This window comes from Manacus vitellinus, unplaced genomic scaffold (genome assembly GCF_001715985.3).
Source record: "Manacus vitellinus isolate BGI_N305 unplaced genomic scaffold, ASM171598v3 scaffold_6_pilon, whole genome shotgun sequence".
Classification (NCBI taxonomy): Eukaryota; Metazoa; Chordata; class Aves; order Passeriformes; family Pipridae; genus Manacus; species Manacus vitellinus.
In genome coordinates this window covers 27,443,070-27,451,328 of record NW_021940750.1, presented here as the reverse complement: position 1 = coordinate 27,451,328, position 8,259 = coordinate 27,443,070, and positions in this window count along the sequence as shown.

Genomic DNA, 8,259 nt, shown 5'->3' with positions numbered 1-8,259 from the left:
TTGCCTGATCTTCGAGAAGACGTAAAGATGACAGCAACGCTGTTAAATGACGCAGAGAAGCCTGGAGTAGTGATATCGCTTTCCTTGGTGCTTCTGGCTGCACTTCTCTGCCCGCAAGCGCGAAAAGGGAGAGATTCGTATCTAGATGTAGATGAAAAATTAGACTCTCTGTACAAAGCCTTTAGGTCCCTATTCATATTCAAAGTGAAAGCCATTTTTAGCTGTAATTTACGCACATTAATTTTTCCTATTATAGCTGTCATTGTAAGGAGATTTAAACAACAAAGCTGGAAAATATCTGCCAGAATAACTATTTCACAGCAAGATTAAATCACTTCCACAAAACTCATTGCAAGAAAACAATTGGGGCTTCAAGTTTGATTTTTTTTTTTTAATTAAAAAAAGACAGGTTTTGCAATTTACGAAATTATTTCTTTTTTAAAATTACCATTTCCCACTGAGGTGATTCACAGATTTTTTGTTGTTCACGAAGGGATGTTAGGTAGCACAGGCAAAACAGATACATGGTCACATTACTTGTACTTAGAAAGTTAATTAATCTCTTCTCTAAATATGTTGAATTAGGGCTTTGGCAGTTAGTTTCTATCATAAAATGTGCTGGAAAACATAAAAATTGCACAATATAGCAACAAAAATAAATATTGGTCATGTTATCGTAATTCAACCTTCTTTTTCATATGTGTCATAATATTATTACATCACTACATATCTGGACTAAGGTCTTTGCTTCATGCAGTATATTGAAATTATACCAAATATCAAGGATTGGAAAACAATTTGATGGTCACTGGATGAGTTGCCACTTAAACTTTTATTCATTCTCAGCATTCAGTATGTGGCCTCATGCCACTCATCAGTTAAATGCATCACTGAATAAAATGGTATGAACTTGCCCCATAAATTTTTACGACTGTTGTCTATGTCTTTTCCTGACTCTGCATGGGCAGAGAAATTGGTTACTGCAGAAAAACCTAAGGTGAAACAGCTGTGCTATCTGCTCACATTCCTGCATGTTCCATGGTAAATGAAGGTACACAGGGTACATAGTTTCTTCCTTTAGCTACCTTGCATGACCTCACCTACACTCCAAGCAAGCCTACCTTTGAGCTGTCACGTTAGCCCATGATATGCAATTGCCTCTGAGGTAAGTGGTGTTACTGTCTTCACATTCCAGGTACAGCGAGGAGGTACAACTGAGGTACAACTGAGGTAGAGCGAGGAGGAACTGAAGAGGAAATCCTCTTTCATACCTGAACAGAGCAAAGCAGGTTTGGTCTAGTCAAAATGTACAAACTTTAGGGATAGATCATGTTCAGTGCTAATGAACTTTTAAGAGAATTTTAATCACCAGCCTTCAAAATACTTCTGGTCTGTAACTTATTCAGATGTGACTGAAGGTATGTAACTTGTCCAGATGTGACTGGCCTCCCATAAACATAGCAAAAAGTCACAGCCGTGATTTGAACATAATAATTCTTGGCTAGATTAGTGCATCTGTGCCAGTCAAAGCACAAATCCCTCTCTGAAAGTGGCCAACTGCAGGTGATGAGGGAAGGTATAATAGCAGGACACAAGATATTTCTCAGCTACATTCTCCCTAGGATTTTGACTCAGGGATTTCCAAAGTCAGAGGTGGTATCAGCATTTAAAAGGCCTTCAAAGAGTTTTTTTTTCCTTTTTATTTCTTTAATAATTAATAGGCCTTTTCAAAGTATACAGATGCAAGAGCATCTCAGCTAGAGAATTTGTAAACAGAGACACAATTCTGTTTCCTTTTGCTGAAACACACTCCCCTCTTTTGTTTTCCTCAGTATCACAGAATGATTTATAAACTGCAAATTATTAGAAAGCAAAACTTCCATAAACATCTAGCAGGGTGAACTGACAGGAGTTTGAGGGGGCCTTTTAAAAGAGCTACATTTTAGCATGAAATGGTGAAAATTCTTAACTCTACCTAGCGACTGTAATTGTGGGTTCATGAGTACACAAGGTGCAATGGACCCAGACTAGAACACATAACCAACTTATGGCTGGGATATTTGAAGTTAGACCAGTGCTCATTCACACCCTGGAAAGGTTGCTCTGTCTCCACTGTTGCATTCTCACTTTTCTGTCAAAATGAAAGACACAAAGTTTGGCTGTGCTTGTATTCCTTCTACAGTACACTCAACTGTATTATACACACACACACACAAGCATTCTTTCAATCTTTCTGTTGTTTCTACTTTTCTCTCCTTTTGTTACTCCTACTCTTTTCCTATAACAAATCACAATGAAACTTTTTTCTGCAGTGTCCTCACTACCTTATTTCCTTTCTCCACACACAAATGACAGAACTAACATATTATTCTTCTAACAAGAAACAAAGCCAGCACTCCTAGACACTGCCATAAAAGTTATCACACTACCATCACACTTATACAAGTTAGGAAATCAAAAGTGTCTAGTGACATTTTAAAAATAGCAACCTGGAGAATACAAAGTCTGGAGACTAAAATGCCATTTGAGGATTTGGGGGTTTATTTGCATTCAGCCACATGCCTTTCTTCATGCATTTTCACAACCTCAGGATACTCAGAATAATTTTCTGAAAGCATAGAGGTTTACCTCAAACAAGAGGATGCAACTGGATGCAAAGAATAATGTGAGTGCTGTGTGGAAGGTCTTCACTGTGCCAGTTTGGCAACTTCCTGGCTTAAATGTGAATTACATGGATTAATCCTGGAGCTCTAAATGTATCGATTGCCTGGGCAAGCCTGAATCTAATATGGAGCGAAGTGTGTTTTAACCAACAGAGAGAAAAGAACATTCTTCCTGGCAGTGGCAATGGGTAATTCAACAATTTGGAATCTGAGTGCACGTATCCACAGTGATACTGCAAACATATCATATATTTAGATATTAATTGTGCGCAGGGAAAAAATCATTATCAAGGGGATGCATTATCAAGGGGATGTGTGCAGTGAGGTTTAGGAAGTACGTCAGTCAGATATGAGGGTTCCCACGACTGTCTGGGATGAACTAAAAAGACAACAGAAATCAAGTTCAGAGAATACTATTTGGGCTGTACATGCTTCATAACTGGCTTCCCCCCCTAGTTTTCAGTGCATATTCTATAGGCATGAAAATGTTGATAAACTAGACTCGAAATAAATAACATAATTAAGCCTACTGCTGGCCATTAACTTATTTCACAATTTTTAACATACATTCTCCACTGCATAGTCACACAGGTGATTGGGAAGCTGCTGTTCATAAGGACGTGTTTGTCATCTTTTAACCTTTAGACTTCTTCCCCTTTTTCCTACTCCCTGTTTGTTTTTTTTAGTACACATTGTCAGTCCCTTGAACTTCCTGATCATATGGATATTTGAGGCTATCACCTAACACCTACTTTATTCAACACCAAACCTATGTTTTTTGCTGTACAGCTCACCTGACTACACTTGACAATTACTTGACTACTCCACTACAAAGGTAGAAGGGTGTCATCTGTAGAAGAGATGCACAAAGGATTAGAAGTAATTTTCATGTTTTCTGTCGGATGAAAATTAAAACCCAACACATCTAACTTTTCTGATGAGCCTTTTCTCAGCTCTCCATGCAAGTGTATGTTCAAGGAAGTGTTCCTTGGTTTGTAACCAATGCTGTTATATATGTGTATGTAGTGACCAGGATGTCTTGCACTTAAACTTTCTGCCATACTTATTCAAACTTCCCCAGATGCAAATATAAAACTGTTATGTGCAGACAGATCCTAGATCAGGATGTCTCTTGGCTCTGTCTCCAACATATGTATCTGTATGTGTTCCTATTCCACTGCCTTTGACATAGGTCAGGGTAGAAGTATATGCTCCAAATTCTTTGCACCAAATTATTTCCACCATAAAGAAAAATTACCAGGTGCATTTCAGTCATAACTTTACTCTTCCACTGAGCACATCAGGACTGAAAATGCTCCCTTTTCAAATACACGGAAATCTGTGATTTGCTTTTCCTGGCATGCTTTCATACTTTTGTTTATTTAATTATTGGACCAGAAATGGACACAAAATGATATAGAGTAAACCTCAACTCCTCCTTTCCCAGCACAGCTCTGCCTGGAGAATCGACCTGCTAGAAATATTATATTTCCTGGGAGATTTTTTCCCCATAAAGCCCAGAGGGAAAAGGAACAACAAAAAATACCTAATGTCTTTTAGTCTTGCAAGAAACTGTGTTTGTGTGGCCACGTTTATAGGCTTCAGTACCAAGGACCTAGTGTCAGTGCTTTAGTACCTTATAATTAAAAATGTTTTCCACTTTCTGATCTTTGAGTATCTCTTGCATAATTTCTCATTCTGTTTTCTGGAGATGTGAAAATATTTCGACCTTCCTCTTGCAACAATCCATCATGTTAAAGTGTCTCTCCTGGATCTTTGCTTGTCTGTATTAAATCACCCCAGGTCATTCAATCTTTTCGTATAATTAATCTTTCTACAGCCTGTAACTGCTTTTTTCTACACTGCAGTTCATTCAGTCATTTATTGATGTGATATACACAAAACTTAACTAGGAACTGCTAAATGCTGAGGAACTCTGCATGTAAATGAGGCTCCAATCTGCAAATCTTCCCCCCAAATTGGAGCATTTATGCTAATGAATAAAATTAATGTACATACAAATATATATATGGCTGATGGATATTCTATATCAGGGTACATACAAAGAGTTTTTTCTCTCTACTGTATATATATATATATATAAAAGGAAGAAATGGATCATTTGCTCTTACTCTTCTCACCTTTCTCTTTCTTCCTCTAAAAAAGGGTCATTGTGTTCATTGTTTTTCACTGGTGCTGTCTCAAGCCTTTCCCTTCTACTTGCCTACCTATTTTCAAGAAAAACATAGGAACCCGCTATAATGAACACCGTCAAATGTAGTTAAATCTGTCAGAACAGTTGAAGAAAGCAAGTACAAAGCTGTAGGGATAAGATTTTCCCTCACTCCTTCTCACAATGTATGTGTATATATTCCCCAAGTGATGTAAGTGAAATAAACATCTGAATCCCTCTTCCTCCCAGACTTGCTTAATTTCAGTTTATCTCCATGATGACATGCCTGACATTAACTCTCTTTCTTTCAGAATTAAGATCACTTTATGTAAGTCTCCTCTGATTTTCCTCTCAAAATAAAGATGAATATTTTTTCCTTTAATCATTTGATAGCTAAGATCACCCTGTTATTCATCTATTCATTTTGCTAAAATGAGAATTAAATCTTCCTTTGTTTCAAATATACGGGATAACCATTTCTGTTGTTTGCCTTTACAAGGCAGCTAGTTATGCTAGTTTGACAGATCTAATCTCATTGCTGGTGAAGATGTGGAAAGACCAGGCTTAGCACATTGTTTCATTTACTTTAAATCTCTCCCACTCTTTACCTGAAGTATTAGCTTTTTTTCCTCAGAATTTCTTATTTTGTTTTGCTATTAGTTATCAAGTTAATGCAACTACAAAGAACCAGAATTTGTTAAAATGTTTAAAATAGGCTAAGGAAGCTTAAAATGTACACACCCTAAAAAAGCTTGATTCGTGATTCCAGTCGATTTTCTCCTAGCTAAAAATTGGCCTTGACTCATTTAAAAAAAACTATTGATCTATTCAGCTGCTCTTAAAGGAAAGTGTAGGTGCAGTCCAGAATAGCTTCCTCTACATTTTTAAAAGTATCTTTTCTGCCAGATTAAAATCAAAATCAGTGACTTTTCAGTCTAAATTTTGCCAGCTGTTAAGTTAGTGGCATGAAACCATAACTATCCATAATAAAACATCTCCAGAGTTGTGCCAGAAATATGAAAAACCTTTTGGGGAAACCTGTGTGTTACCAGAACTACTACCACCATGCCAGCACTCCCAAGCCAGCCTGGTGTCAGCAACGTCAGATGTAGGAGTTAGTATCCTCTCAGAGCACTCTTAGCAAAACAGAATTGTAGCTACACTACCCACCCTTAGTGTATGGCAGCCTTCTGGTCTGTAGGACTTCCCAGCCCTGGCTGGTAAAAGCTTTCTATTAAGAAAGAACCTACCTTATCTGCAGTTTTGAAGTTTCACATCTGAGGTGGTTTTTTTGGTTCTCATTTGGCCAACACTTTCATAGTTTGTTGGCATCTCAGTTATCATTTGTAGCATGTGGCTTCGGTGGGCTGGTGGAACTGCCTTCCACAGAGAAGAAGTTTTGTTATGAGACATATGGGTGGTGGCTACTTTTGCTTTTTAGCACTGTCAGAGCAAGAGCAAAATGTTTCATAGAATAGCTTGTGTTGGAAGGAACCTTAAAGATCATTTATTTCCAGTCCCCCTGCCATGGGCAGAGACACCTTCCACTAGACCAGTTTGCTCAAAGCCGCATCCATTCTGGGCTTGAACACTTCCAGGGATGGGGCATCCACAGCTTCTCTGGGCAACTTGTTCCAGAGCCTCACCACTCTCATAGTAAAAATTTTTTTTGTAATACCTAATCTCAACCTGCTCTCTTTCAGTTTAAAGTCATTCCTTCTTGTCCTACCACTACCCATCCATGTAAAAAGTCTGTCTCCCTGCTCTCCTGTAGCCCCCTTTAGGTAATGGAGGGCTGCTATAAGCAGCTATAAGGAGCCTTGTCTTCTGCTGGCTGAACAACATTTCATTTCAGTTTCATAAATCCATTGTGGTTTTACCTGCTTATGTGCTCTTCTCTTTTAAAAACCATTGTACATACTTTTGTTTACATAGTCATAAAATGGTTGTTTGTGTGATGGACAAAACATTATTTGTTTCATTTCTTCTCTTCCATAGTAGCAGCAGTCACAAGGATGATGCTGGATTCCTGCTGCAGGAGATCTAGCTGCTTCTGTCTGAGCCCCACAGCTTGATCTCTGCTTACTTCAGTCTATATACCCGGTAGCAACACCACTCATATCTCTCCCTTAGGCAAACTTCCCAACTTTCTAAGACCATGAAAAAAATAATTGAATTCAGTAGTGAAAATCTGATTATTACTCAAGTGTGTTTTGTACCTGCCTGATACATTTTGACAGAGATGTAGGACTCCTGTAGCAGTCTTCCCCTCTATTATTTCTCACAGAAAGGAACATCCTGCTGATGTTTCATTAATGTAGAATTTATAGACAGGTTATTTGGCAATGATAGTATTACACTTCTTAGAAGCGACAGCTGACACAAGGTGTACTTACCTCATGTAGCCCAGCTATGAGAAATGGTATGAAAAACACCTTTGGACTTGGATGATGGGTCAGCAGTACTTTTAAGTGATATTCAATATCTTTTAGGGCAGGAGGGTAATAAAACATAAGCATAGCCCACTTGGCTGCTAAGCTCAAGTTAAATGAGGTGTAAGGAAGATTTAGGGCTTGTTTTTCTCCTGCTGGATTATCAGCATGATGGTCTTGGTCAGTTCAAAAAGGTAATTTGTGAATTGACCAGGGTTCTAACAGCTTTATTGTGTCAGGAGGTACGTCAGGTTCCTGGGCATGCTGACTTCCAGAAAAGTACTGATGATTAACCTGTAATGACCTTTTACATTTATGATCATAAGTAGAGTTGGTGCAAATAATGCAAATGGCAGAGTCAAAACAAAACTGTGACTTTCTGCAGACATTCAAAAACGGTTGGTCACAAAATGCAAAGTTAGTTGTTGTGGATTTTTTGCTGATATGCAAGTTTTGTTCACAGTGGGCAATGAGGAAGCTGGTGTTTTTATGTGGTTTATTAGGCAAAAAAGCATGTGCCTCTACTTTTCGAAAGGGATCTTTGCTTCTTCTCATTAAAAACGGAGAAGACTTTACGATGTGTGCAGATATCAGGACCGTGACTGGGAGCAGGCTGCGGGGCAGGGCTGCAGTGAGCAGCCAGGACTCTGCCAGCCATCCCGGCTGAGACACGCAAGGACCGCGTGGGGCCGTTTCATGGATTCCCTTTGGCACATTCCTCTGCCTTCCCGTTCTTGGCCTCCTGCCTCCATCCTGCCCCGAAGGAACGGGACAACTCCAAAGGTTAGGTGCAGCTGGCGCTAACCAGCTCCTGTCCCGTGGACGAACTTTCGCAAACGCCACGTCCCGGGATGCTCCTGGCATGCTCCCGCCGTGCTCCCGGGCCCCGCGAGACGAGCTCCACAGGGACACCCGGGACCACGCGACCCGCCGCGCCGCCGCGGAACTACAACTCCCAACACGCTTTGCGCTCAGGGCCCGCGGCCCTCTA